Source organism: Misgurnus anguillicaudatus, chromosome 17 (assembly GCF_027580225.2).
Source record: "Misgurnus anguillicaudatus chromosome 17, ASM2758022v2, whole genome shotgun sequence".
NCBI lineage: Eukaryota > Metazoa > Chordata > Actinopteri > Cypriniformes > Cobitidae > Misgurnus > Misgurnus anguillicaudatus.
In genome coordinates, this window is record NC_073353.2 from 33,206,099 (window position 1) to 33,220,240 (window position 14,142).

The window sequence follows — 14,142 nt, forward strand, 5'->3', positions numbered from 1 at the left end:
GTGCGTGCCCCGGCTTTCAGTGGGTCACAAGCCAAAAATGGCTCAAAGGTGTGTTTTGATATAGAAAGAATGGAAAATGCACATAGTAAAATGTAATATAACCATGCATAGTTAGGATATGAGAAAAAAACAAGCTTGTCAACTTTTAAATGTAAAGAAAACAATAGTGATGATGATATCTTCTGTTGCTGACATCACGGGCCATTCGTCTAATCAGACCCACCCTGTGATATCTCACTCCCCAAGGCGTCAAAATCTGAAGCATGTCCAAACGCCTTCAGCGTCAGTATAAAGACGCGAAGGGTGCCCCTATGCGTCACTATATCGACGAAATGGGAACTCTGTTGCTTTCATGCTAATCCCTCAGCGTCGGATATAGACGAAAGGGAATCCCGGAAGGTGATGCCGTCACATTATGCGACGATCGGCAGGATCATGCGCCTTCTGGACGGTAATGAATCAATTTTTGTTCCAAATTTTTTACCATTGTCGCTTGGGTAACGACTTTCTGTTACATAAAATTACATCCTAACCCAAACCCGAACTCTAACCCCAAGCAACAGTGGCTTAAATATCAGAAGACAAAAAGTATAAACAAACTGACATCCAAACCTCAAGTCTAACCCCTACCCCAAGCGACAATGGTTTAAAAATTGGGTAGTTACCGTCCAGAAGCGGCATGATCCTGCTGATCGTTGCATAACGTGACGGCATCACCTTCAGGGATTCCCTTTCGTCTATATCCGACGCTGAGGGATTAGCATGAAAGCAACGGAGTTCCCATTTCGTTGATATAGTGACGCATAGGGGCACACTTCGCGTCTTCGTGCTGACGCTGGGGGCGTTTGGGCATGCTTCGGATTTTGGCGCCTTGGGAAGTGAGAATGTGTTGGATATTTTGATGATTTTATGTAGAAAACAGTAGGGGTGCACCGATATATCGGCCGATGATGCTTGCTATGCTTCTCAATGAATTACGGTAAAAAACTCCCGCTACATCCAAAAGCCAGAGGGCGCTCTCGTGCAGAAACTCAATATGCGCTGCAACTGAAGAACCAGACACATTCAGCTACAAGTCGACACGCAGCTCCAGGAAATGGTTAAGGATATATTCTTAAACATTTTAAGGTATTTTCATGATAATAAAGAATATGTATAATGATTATGTTTGACGAGTGTTGCTTTTTCAAGTGCATGTTATAAACGAGTCTAAATAACTGTGAATTCAGATCGATAAGGGCTTACTGATCAAAAGCCGTAGTACATGAAATAGCTGTGAATAATATCGACTGTGCCATTCAGAATAGTTATCGGCACATATTATTAATGTATATCGGCATTTATTGGTGCACCCCTAGAAAACAGTAAATCACTAAAAATTACTTGAGAAGTTACATGACATAGGCTTCCTCCATCCTTACTAGAGCTAAAATAATAATTATAGTAGGCAAGGTAAAAAAAATCTGATTCATATAGGAGTTTATATTTTATCAGGGCTGACTAAGCTGTTTATACATAATGCATATTTTAAATATGGTTGTATGTATCATCCAAATGCAAAGAAAACATTTACACATATATCAATTCTCAACAGAATTTGTTTAATATACTTACATGTCACAGTTAATGATATAAATAGCTAAACAACACTTTCAGTGTGCCTACTAATAAGTGAGGGTGTGAGGAGGGATACTGAGATACACAGAGACAAAGAGAGAAAGTGGAGGTTGGGTATGGCGAAGCAGGGGATGCCAAAATGGGTGAGAGAGAGCGACAGGGAGAGAGAGAGAGGAGTACAGTAAAAAAATCTTTGAATCTGCCTTGGTATTACATTCTATTTTTAGGAAGTAGGCCAGCAACAGCTAGCAGCCCAGCGAAGATGCCATGCATGCTTGATTATTTTCTTTTTCTTTATTCCCCTGATGCACAAAGACAAACTGAAACGATTTTTGGAAGATGATAAATGTAACAGTACTATGCCAGAATAAATGATGAAAAAATGCTGGCAGGAAAAATATTACATATTTCTGTTTTGACAGTCGATTGACAGATGGCAGCCACATTGACTCTAAAGCCAACTGTGCCAGTGACAAGTTGTTGTATATAAAAAGCTTGAAATAGCACAAAGGGGATTAAAACTGATCTGAGCTGGACTTACAGGTGTTAAATGCATTTTCGCTGTAACAAATCTTGCTACGTTGTTATCCTGCCATATACAATGAAAAATCAGTAACACTTTATTTGAAGGTGTCCTTGTTACCAGTGGCGGCCAGTGACTTCGTTTTTCGAGGGCGCTCGATGCGAAGTTCGTCACATGTATGTAGCCCATCATGTGTGTGGTTCCTTTTATCAAAATGTGTTCTGCGCATCGAGAGATCCTGTGTGCATCATGTGTCTTGTCAAAATAAGTGCCTGCTGCAGACGCGTCCAAAGGGTTTATGATAAAAAAGACGCTCGCGTTTGCCAGATACTCACATAATCTCATGTGTAATCATCGTTTACAGTATCTTGTGTGTATTTTGTGAACGTGAGCGTCTCTTTTATCATAAATTTTGACGCGTGTACAGCATGCACTTATTTTGGCAAAACACGTGATGCACATGGTTTACATGACGCAACAAACACATATTGGGTTAAAATGGGCCGAGCCCAGCTGTTGAGTTAAATTAACACAGAAAACATGTATTTTGACCCAACAAGGGTTAAAGCAACACAGCATTTTGGGTTGAAACAATCCACATAGGTTAAATTACAACACAAAGGGATGGGGTTAATCCCTTTTTAACCAATGCTGGGTTGAAAATAACCCAGGCTTTTCTACAGTGTGTGTAGCTTAAAGGTGCAGTGTGTAATTTTTTAGAAGGATCTCTTGACAGAAATGCAAATTATATACAAAACTATATTATCAGGGGTGTATAAAGACCTTTCATAATGAACCGTTATGTTTTATTACCTTTGAAAGAGACGTTTTTATACATACACTAAGGGTCCCCTTACGTGGAAGTTGCCATTTTGTGCCGCCATGTTTCTACAGAAGCCCTTAATGGACCGTTCTTTTTTTTACTAAGTTGCCTCCGACGATGACATGTTTTTCCGGTGGTGGCTACCTCAGCTTCTCTATGCGTTTCAAAAGCGAGGGGTGTGGAGTGGACTGAGCCGTTGGTTGCAATTCGCAACCTCACCACGAGATGCTGCTAAAATTTACACACTGCACCTTTAATGGTAAAGCATTGCATTAGTATTGCAAAAGGTCATGGGTTTGCACCCAGGAAACACACACATGTTGATAAAAATGTATGCCTTGTAATGCACTGTAAGTTAATTTTAGATAAAAGTGTCTATGAAATTCATAAATGTAATGACTAACAACATACTTACTATAGGGCTGGTATTAGGGTTTGGGTTTAGTTGAATGTAATTATTATTTTTCAACTTCTAAAAGTTTATGCTCTCACCTCACCAATATGTTTGAATAAATAAATAAATTTAAAAAAGTGATTTTTCCCCAAAATTAAATAATATTTAGAGGTTGCTCAAGAACTTTGAAGTTTAACACATTCGCATATTATGTGATACTTTGTGCTAGCATGTATTTAATAATTGTTTAATAATATATACTTATGGCAGCAATGGACTTATTTGACCATGCTCCATGCAATTAAAACGCCTGTTTTAGTTTGTGTTATGTCTTTCAAAGCAAGAAAGCTTCAATGTGAATGAAGCACAATAGACAATATACACTGAGACAATGGCTGAAGCAACACAAAGCAAGCCCGCTATATGGTTACTCGCATCAGAAGAGACTGAAATAACTGGAACAAATTACCCTCCAAAAAGCAAGTTTTATTTGTGTTGTGCGTTTTAAATAGTACAGTTTTTGCAAAAATATGTGATTTCAGAAATTTTCAAAGGCTTTGAGCAACCTCTAGATATTGTAGGAACAATTCAAAATTTTGCACAGTGTGTTTTTATTGATATCCTAACACAATTAGGGGGTGAAAAAAATTGACCCATTATAAGGACCACCCTATAGTAATTATGCAAAATGTACTGTTTTTACTGTCTAAGTCACTGTGAAATAAAGTGTTATTTTAAATTATATAAGAAAGTGTCACATTAGGTCATATTCAATTTAACAGTATATGTAATGTTATTATTTAAAGAAAAATGTGATTGATCATATAATTTATGGCTTTTAATACAGCTAGTTATAAATTAATGTGCACACATGCAGTACTAATTGAAGTTCTGGGTGTCAACATTGAGGTCTGTTTGAAATGAAAGTGAATGATACTTGTCGAAACAGTTCACGTCAGAAAGAGCTCAAAGAAGTTAATCATATGCAGAAGCAGGTGAATGGGAAGTCAAGTGTTTCCCTTTAGCTTTAGTCTCAATTAATATCATTTACTCTCTCCACAAAGGATGTTACAATTGCTTGACCTTATAGAGAATCAGTACATGTGATCTGATTACACTTAATTTTCAGAGAGCAGCTGTCCACAAAAACATGACACTTGATAGGCCTATTTCATAAAAAAGTCAAGATGAAATTGCAAAAATACTAGCTGACAGCATGCAATGATATTACGCAGCACCTGAAAATAGTCCCCTGCTATTGAAAGTTAGCGGGGGGACTGTTTTCGGCTGCTGCGTAATATCACTATGCCTGCTGCAGCCATGTTACAGCAGCAAAGTCCTTGATTATTACGCCAGAATGAGAGTATATAGTTCCTAACCATACCTGGTTAGAAAATTGCAACTTTTAATTTTCTGTCGGTCTTAGTGCACGAACTACAGAAGAGTCAGGTTTTGAATGGGAGAAATGTCGAAACTCTTTGGTTTGTTTTTTAGCGAGATGCTAATGGTCTAATCAGATTCAATGGATCATGCTAAGCTATGCTAAAAGTGCTAGCGCTAGACCCGGAGATCAGCTAAATGAATTCCAAAATGGTAAAAATCAAATGTTTAACTCTAGGGGAGCTGGAAAATGGGCATATTTTCAAAAAAAGTGGAGTGTCCCTTTAAAATGTTATCTACTTAGGCAGCTTCTTTTTCAGATGCAATAAAGAAATCATAAATGAGGCATGCAGTGTACATCTAACAAAGTTTGATGTAGTTTCAATGCATATGTAGATAGCAGAGATGAAAGTATGTATTTCTGTGTACATAGCATCCACTTTATGTAACAGGCAGTTTAATTGGCTGAATCTCCTTCACAACCATTTCTCTCATGTGGTTTAGTCTCACAGGACAAAGGGATGTTTTATCCGATCACTGACTGAAGAAGAAATGCAGCAGCTGTTAGATCTGTGTGCCCAGACCGTAATGACATCGGCCGCTATAGAACAGGTAGCCCACTCTCTCTGATCGCCCACGGCCCGTGGTTCATTTCCCCTGGGCTTTGAACTGCCCTTACTCTGACCTCTCTTTCCCTCTTTCTCTCTCTCCTGTGTTTGGTATTGTGCTTACCCTCACCTCTCTCTCTCTCTGTGTGGAGCTCAAAATTAGATTCTTGATGAAAGTGAAAACGTGTGAAACTCGGGATTGGAGGTGTTGGGTTTGAAGCCATTGTAAAATGCAGATAAATCTCTTGCTGTGACTACCAAGGAAGACCAACATGCCTGTAGTGAACAAAACTGTTAGCTTTTTAATTCATTTTAATGGGCGTTTTGATCTTGATTGCTGTTATTTTTGTTTCATGGGTGCTGAATTGTTACCCATTTTTTGTCAAACATCTGTAAATGTCATATGACGTCAGTTTGACACAATATGTGGCTATATTTACATGCATTAACTAAATTCTGAAGATTCAATTTTTCTGAATGTCATTAATTCATATAATGACCATTAAAATTGAACATTAAACTAGTAATGTTTCTTTACATTTTCTATACAGAGCTCAAAGTCAATGCATTTTCCTGTTTTACAAGCCATGACTATCGGCTGTTTTTAAACTATCTGCCAATTTCCAATAGTGTGAAAATTGCATTTATCGACAGATACAGATTATTAACCCAACGGCGGACTGACGTCAAAACCAAATGTTGGACTGACGTCATAACGCAACATTGGACTGACGTCATAACCCAACGGCGGACTAACGTCAAAACCTAATGTTGGACTGACGTCATAACACAACGTCAGACTGACGTCATAACCCAACAGTGAACTGACGTCAAAACCAAACGTCAGACTGACGTCAAAACCAAACGTCAGACTGACGTCATAGCCCAATGTCGGATTGAAGTCAAAACCCAACGTCATCTGATGTCATAACCCAACGATGAACTGAAGTCAAAACCAAACATCAGACTCATGTCAAGATCCAACATCGGACAGACGTCAAGACCCAACGCCAGACTAACGTCAAAACCCAACACCAGACTAACATCAAAACCCAACGACGGACTGACGTCAAAACCCAACGGCGGACTGATGTCAAAACCTAACGTCGGAATGACATCATAACGCAACGTTGGACTGATGTTATAACCCAACGGCAGACTGACGTCAAAACCAAATGTTGGACTGACGTCATAACGCAACATTGGACTGACGTCATAACCCAACGGCGGACTGACGTCAAAACCAAATGTTGGACTGACGTCATAACCCAACGTCAGACTGATGTCATAACCCAACAGTGAACTGACGTCAAAACTAAACGTCAGACTGACGTCAAAACCAAACGTCAGACTGACGTCATAACCCAATGTCGGATTGAAGTCAAAACCCAACGTTGTCTGAGGTCATAACCCAACAGTGAACTGAAGTCAAAACCAAATGTCAGACTCATGTCAAGACCCAACATCGGACAGACGTCAAGACCCAACGGCAGACTAACATCAAAAATCAAATGTTGGACTGACGTCATAACGCAACGTTGGACTGATGTCATAACCCAACGGAGGACTGATGTCAAAACCAAATGTTGGACTGACATCATAACCCATCGATGAACTGACGTCATAACCCAACGTCGGACTGACGTCATAACCCATCGATGAACTGACGTCAAAACCAAACCTCAGTCTGACGTCAAAACCTAACGTTGGACTGACGTTAAAATCCAATGTCGGACTGAAGTCAAAACCCAACGTCGGTCTGACGTCATAGCTCAACGTCGGACTGACGTCAAAACCTAACATCGGACTGATACCACAAAGCAACGTTGGATTGAGGTTGTTACCCAATGGCGGACTGACGTCATAAAAAACAAATGTTGGACTGACGTCATAACTCAACATTGGACTGACGTCATAACCCAACGGTGGACTGACATCAAAACCAAATGTTGGACTGACATCATAACCCACGCCGGACTGACGTCAAAACCCAACTTCGAAGAACGTCAAACCCCAATGTCGGACTGATGTCAAAACCCAACGTCTGACTGACGTCAAAACCCAACATATATGTTGAAAATTAAACTAGTGATGTTTCTTTACAAGACCCAACATTAAGACTGACGTCGAAACCCAACGTATATGTTCAGTACTGAAGTATATTAAGAATACGTTTAGTAAAAAAAACACAGCAATGTTGGACAGATGCCAAAACCCAACGTCGAACTCATGTCAAGACCCAACGTCGGACTGATGTCAAAACCCACGTCGAAGGACATCAAATCCACACAATGGACGTCAAATCAGTTCCAATGTCGGATTGACGTCAAAACCCAACGTCAGACATATGTCAAAACCCAATGTCAGACTCATGTCAAGACCCAACGTCTGACAGACCCCAAGACCCAACGTCAATCATCTAATTACATATGCGTTTTATTTCTCAACCATTCACTTAAGACGTTTTATACTTGTCAATACAATTATTATTTTGACATAATTTTTGTCGGTCCTTTGTCAGTGCTGAAACCACGCCCACTCCCAAGAAAAGCTGCCGTTGTCATGACACCCTCTCTCTCAACTTTCAAATACCCTTACAAGTTACAATTTGAATAGATGCTTGCGATTGTGTTAGGGGCGGGCCATGCTCGATGGCTCCAGTGCGTCATCCAGACATGATTTTAGACATGGAGAATGGAGAAAAACTCTATTCAGTACTACATGGTTCACATAGGTTTTTGTAGCAATACATTTCTAACATTTATAATGTTTAGAAACAATTCTCTGAATTCACTTTACATGGACTTTAAAGTGTATTAATCAGAAAACCACCTACAGGCTAATAATGAACTATATTGTTAAAACTGATTAGATTGATTAATAAATGTAAGTATTTATTGAACATTGGTCTCTTCGCATTTCTGTTGCCACCACGTTTTGCACATATTGCTCCGTTTTTGCATCACCCCTCACGGCCTCTCATGGCTTATTGCTTTATTCTGATTCAGACGTGATTTATTTGTGCCTATGACAGAATTTTGATCACATTCTGTCATATGAAAAATCTTTTGGTGCGAGGGAAATATGCATCCAATTATTCTGCTAAGAAGTTGAAATCCAATTTGTTGTACCTGTAAGGCCAAATTTACATCAAAATGTATTCTAGAAAACTTTCGTTGCACTGTAACATGAAACTTTGTGTGAACTGTGCACTGCGGGTATACTTTACTGCCAATGTATTTCAGGCTGTGGAGAGCGTATACTTCAACTCAATTAGCACAGTTGATAGAAGCCACAAGGCCCCGGTTTGTGCCCGACAGTCTCTGCATGGCCGTCGCCCTGAGGACGCCCACACTGCACTGCTCTCTCTCTCTCTCTCACACACACAGCTGCCATAGACACACTACTGTTATTCAACATCTAATACCTCCCCCTCTTCACCACTACACCCACACTCATACACACTCACAAACACACAATTCTGCACTCGATAGGGTGCAAGTGAGAAGAAGAGGAAGAGCGAGAAGAAGAGAGAGGAAAGCCACAGACGTGGACACAAAGATAGACAAACAGCATCTCACAATGTATCTGAAGTACGTGTTTGGGGGAGGCAGAAAGTGTGTGAAATTATTGCACGCATGTGTGACAGGGGAGTCAGTTCGGTTTAGACGCACATTGGAAAGTATCAGAGCGCATAAAAGTGTTTCAACCGGGCGGTTGTGACTTCGCATATACTTAAACGTGTGTCAGTGTGGGCAGGTATTTATGTGTTAGTGTATTTGAATGTTTAGGAGTGTGTGTAGGAGGGTGAGCTGCACACATCTGTGTTTTCGTGTGTTTGTATTTGTGAGAAAGCATGTGTGTATGCGAGCGTGGGCAGATTTCTAGCGTTTGGGTGTGTTTCGGCGTGGGTGGGGGGTATCTGGCATCCAAAGATAGAGATTGGGACTCGGAAGCGTCTGGCTATGTCTGTCCCTGCTTTCCCAGCAAACTTTCCCATGGCTCCAGTGCGAAGTCAGAGGTCATTGCTCACTTTGGTGAAGATGATTTTCTATAGATAGATTTTAATCGGCTCGCTTTATGCAGAACATTAATGATTCAGATTCAGTCATGTTAGCATATTAGCATTGCTCAGACAGACTTTTTATTGTCCATGTAAAATCTGCTCAAGTTTGAGGCCGATACTGGCCAAATGTACAAAAAAGTAAAAAAAATGGTCCTAAGCTACCCTTTAGAAAAGGTCCTAATATGCACCATTTAGGTACAGATAATATATCAGGGTTCCCACCGGTCCTTATAATCCTTGAAAGTTTGTGAATCTCGGGAAAAAAATTCAAGGCCCTTGGAAGTTTTTGAAAATATACATACATAGATACAGGTCATTGAAAGTGCTTGAATCTATTTTTTGCATACACATGAAAACGTCTCAGGTTACGTATGTAACCTGGGTCACGCTGGGTCTCCCTTGGCATACTTCCTGCGTCCCTGTAACGTTGGCTGAATCCCAAACCGCCTACTTCCATACTATATAGTATGTAAAAAGCGCTACTTTGCGTACTATATAGTATGGAAGTAGGCGGTTTGGGATTCAGCCGTTGTCTTTGGCAATATTTCAGATAGCGATATACCTCCTGGCTCCCGCGTCACCCTGTCTTTGTCGTTAAGCCTCACCATTGGTTAAATTTGATATACACATTCAGATGCACTTACCACTGGAGGCGTCCCCCAAAATGTCCCCGCAGTGACGCAGCGCAAGTTCCCTAAAAAGGGAACTGTAACAACGTATCTTAGAAAATAGCACGATGTAATTAATGAAATTGAGGGTATTGGACCTGGAAAGTCATTGAAAGGTCCTTGAATTTAGGGCCTTTTTACACCTGGTCACTTCATGTGTTTTCTCTGATCGGATGGCTATCTGATCGTAAAAAGACCAGGTGTAAATGCCCTCTGAAACGATTTCGAGACGGATTTAAATCCGATCGCTCAAACCACTTCAGGAGGTGGTCTGGGACGCATTTCAGAGAAGTGTAAATGTATCTGGTTGATGAATCCACATATGTCACGCTTTACTCCTCCTAAACGTAAACACGTCACTCGCAAGTAAGCTGGAAGAGCGCCAAACAAACAAAGATGACACGCCTATTGCTTTATGGAGTGATGACAGCGGGTAAAAAAGCTTCATAGAATCAATAAAAGAGTCTAATGACAAACTCAAATGATATTAAACAAAGAAATATAACTTTAAGAGAGAGTTTTGTGAATGCTTTTCTCATCATGGACCTGCATTAAATCATCGCGCTGTCACTCTCCTACTGCGAGCTTCAGCTCATGCCGAGCAAGGAGAGACGCGCGTCCCCTGCCCAACATACAGTACAACATACAGTAAGTGCTGCATATTGTTGCATAAACGTCATCTTAAGTTTTTTAAGGCGGAGTAATAAATAGTGTATTTGCATTTCGGGCGTGGGTAAAAGATCGGATTCATATCTGTTTTGCCAAGACGCATTTATGTGGCCAAATGTAAATGGAACAGTTTTAACAAATCAGATAGCTATCCGATCAGAGAAAACACATGAAGTGACCAGGTGCAAAAAGGCCCTTAAAGTTAACTAAGGGGCTTTTGAAACCTGGTCACTTCATGCGTTTTCTCTGATCGGATAGCTATCCGATCATTAAAAGACCAGGTGTAAATGCCCTCCGAAACGTTTTCGAGACAGATTTAAATCCGTTCGCATAACTTTCAGTGCATAACTCCTCCCAAACGTAAGCACGTCACCCGAAAGTTTGCCGTCAAAGAGGTAAACAAACAAAGACGACACGCTCATTGCTTTATGGAGTGACGACAGCGAGTAAAAAAACTTCCTAGAACCAATAAAGAGTCTAATAACAAACTCAAATGATATTAAACAAAGAAATAAAACTTTGAAAGAGAGTTTTGTGAACGATTTTCCCGACATGGACCTGTACGTTAAATCACCGCTTCGTCACTCTCCTGCTGCGCTGTACTGCGAGCTTCAGCTCATGCCGAGCAAGGAGGCGCGCGTCCCCTGCCCAACATACTGTACAACATACAGTAAGTGCTGCCTTCTGTTGCATAAACATCGTCTTAAGTTTTTTAAGGCGGAGTAATATTTGCATTTTGGGTGGGATTAAAAGATCAGATTCAAATCCGTTTTGCCAAGACGCATTTATGTGGCCAAATGTAAATGAAACAGTTTTAACAAATCAGATAGCTATCTGATTAGAGAAAACACATGAAGTGACCAGGTGTAAAAAGGCCCTAAGATGTGAAAACCATGAGATATACATGTGGTACTAATATACTGTTGAGGTACTAATATGCACTCTTTGGTACCAGTATGTACCGCTAAGATCTCTTGAAGTGTAAAGTGTATTGCCACAGTGACAGCTGACCGTTTTTTTGACCATTTTTTTCTAACAGTATAACTTTTAAACAATTCGGCCTACAGATTATTATTTTATGATGTAAGTAGATTTTGTTACTTTAAACATTTAAAAAGTATAAAAATATACTTTTTTGTCTCAAACAAAACTCTGATTAGAACAAGCTATTGTGTGTTGTCCGTATAAGAAATTTCAAATAGTTTCACAAAGAAATTACAGATATTTCTGACCCCTGTCCATTTCTTAAAATTGTTTGTTTGTGTTGTCATCATTTTATTTAGAAACTAATTACAGTCTTACAGACAATAATGTTTACATCTAGATTACATCTATTAGCTTTGTAAGCACTATAAATTAACACTTCAGTTACAAACCTACAGACTATTATTGTCACAGTTAGCAGCATGAATGTACATCTTATATAAAAAAGGGAAAATTTTATTTTTAGATATTCTACTAAGTCTTCATACCAACTTAATAAATAACTTAGCAACTATTTGCAACCACTTTATCAACTACTGTAACTCTAATTAAAGTATAGTGTGTTAGAGATGGGGTTAAGGAAGGGGTTAGTAGAATAAGTTGACATAGTAGGTCAGTAGAATGTTAGTTGGGGGTTATCACAATTTCACAATAAGTTATATTAGCAGACAGCCTACACTGTCAAAAATAAAGGTACGAAGCTGTCACTGGGGCAGTACCCTTTAAAAAAGGTCCTAATATGTACCATTTAGGTACAAATATGTACCTTTAAAGGTACATTTTGGCAGTTCAAAGTACTAATATGCACTCTTTGGGTACAAAGGTGTACCTTTTTGAAAGGGTACTGTCCCAGTGACAACTTTTGTACCTTTATTTCTGAGAGTGTACTAATACTCATAATAACTGGTAATTCACTAGAAGTTGCAGAGAAAAAACGATACTCTGTCACTGGGGCAAAACCCTTTCACTTTTACACCTTAAGAGTTCATATTATCACCTTAAAGGTACATATTGGTACTAAATATTTATATACATGCAGTAAATGGTACATTTTGGACCTTTTTAAAGGGTACAGCCCCAGTGACAGATTGGGACCAAAGTTAATAAAATGTCTAATTTGTCCATATGTCTACTGTTCAACCTAACATATATGCACTTTTAAGATGCTTAAGTTTTGACACACTACAGCAGGGAAGTTAGAACTGTAATGGATAAATGAAAGGGTAAATCTAAAAAAAGTTATAGTTTACACAAATATCCAGTAAAGTTTTGTGAATTTTTTAAGCATGTCCCCTCATGTCCGATGGCAGTGTGAACACTAACTTCCTGTGAAAATGTTTATTGTGTGTGTGTTTCTTCATGAATGGATGTATATACATATGAGAAAGGAACTGAAAGGAGAACTTTAAAAAACAAACTTAGCGTGGGACGTAGAGAGGAGTGCTATGACCCCAGAGCACCACACACACACAGTTATATGCGCTGGAGAATCATTGGCCTGTGTGAAGGGCAAAGAGGAATGGGAGTGTGAACGGATGTCTGTATCAACCCTTTGAATGCTTAAACAAGTATCTGATCATTCATTTCAGGAGTAGACTGGTTATACTGTTAAAGCTATAACACATGCATCTATCCAAAATGACTTTCAGTGCAGTGCATAAGATATACATTTATCTACATGTGCTCTTTTGGATTGAACCCACAACCTTTTGAGCAGCTAACGTATTGTTTTACCTCTGAGCTGCAGGACTCACATAAGTTTATGCATTACAGTGATATTTGTGAAATTATACCATGCAAAATCACCGCAACACACAGCCTTAAAGGAATATTCCATTTTCTTGAGGGAGGAATTCAGATGGTTTGCTCACCACAGTGTCATCCGGGATGTTGATGTCTTTCTTTGTTCAGTCGAGATGAAATTGTTTTTTTGAGGAAAGCATTGCAGGATTTTTCTCATTTTAATGGACTTTAATAGACACCAAAAATTAATACTTAACTCAACACTTAACAGTTTTTTTCAACGGAGTTTCAAAGGACTATAAACGATCCCAAACGAGGCATAAGGGTCTTATCTAGCAAAACGATTGTCATTTTTGACAAAAAAAATAACAAATATACACTTTTAAAGCACAACTTTTCGTTCAGATCCGGTCCAGCGCGACCTAACGTAAATGAGTGACGTAGGGAGGTCACATGTTACATATATAAAACGCACATTTGCGGACCATTGTAAACAATAAACTGACACAAAGACATTAATTAGTATCAGTTGACATACAACAACGTAGTAACGGTCATCTTTCACCACATTTGTAAACACTGGGGCGGAGTTTCGCGTTCGTCCTCTGTGACTTCTTGACGTGATGACGTATTGCGTCGGGTCACGCTAGCGCATGACGACCGGATC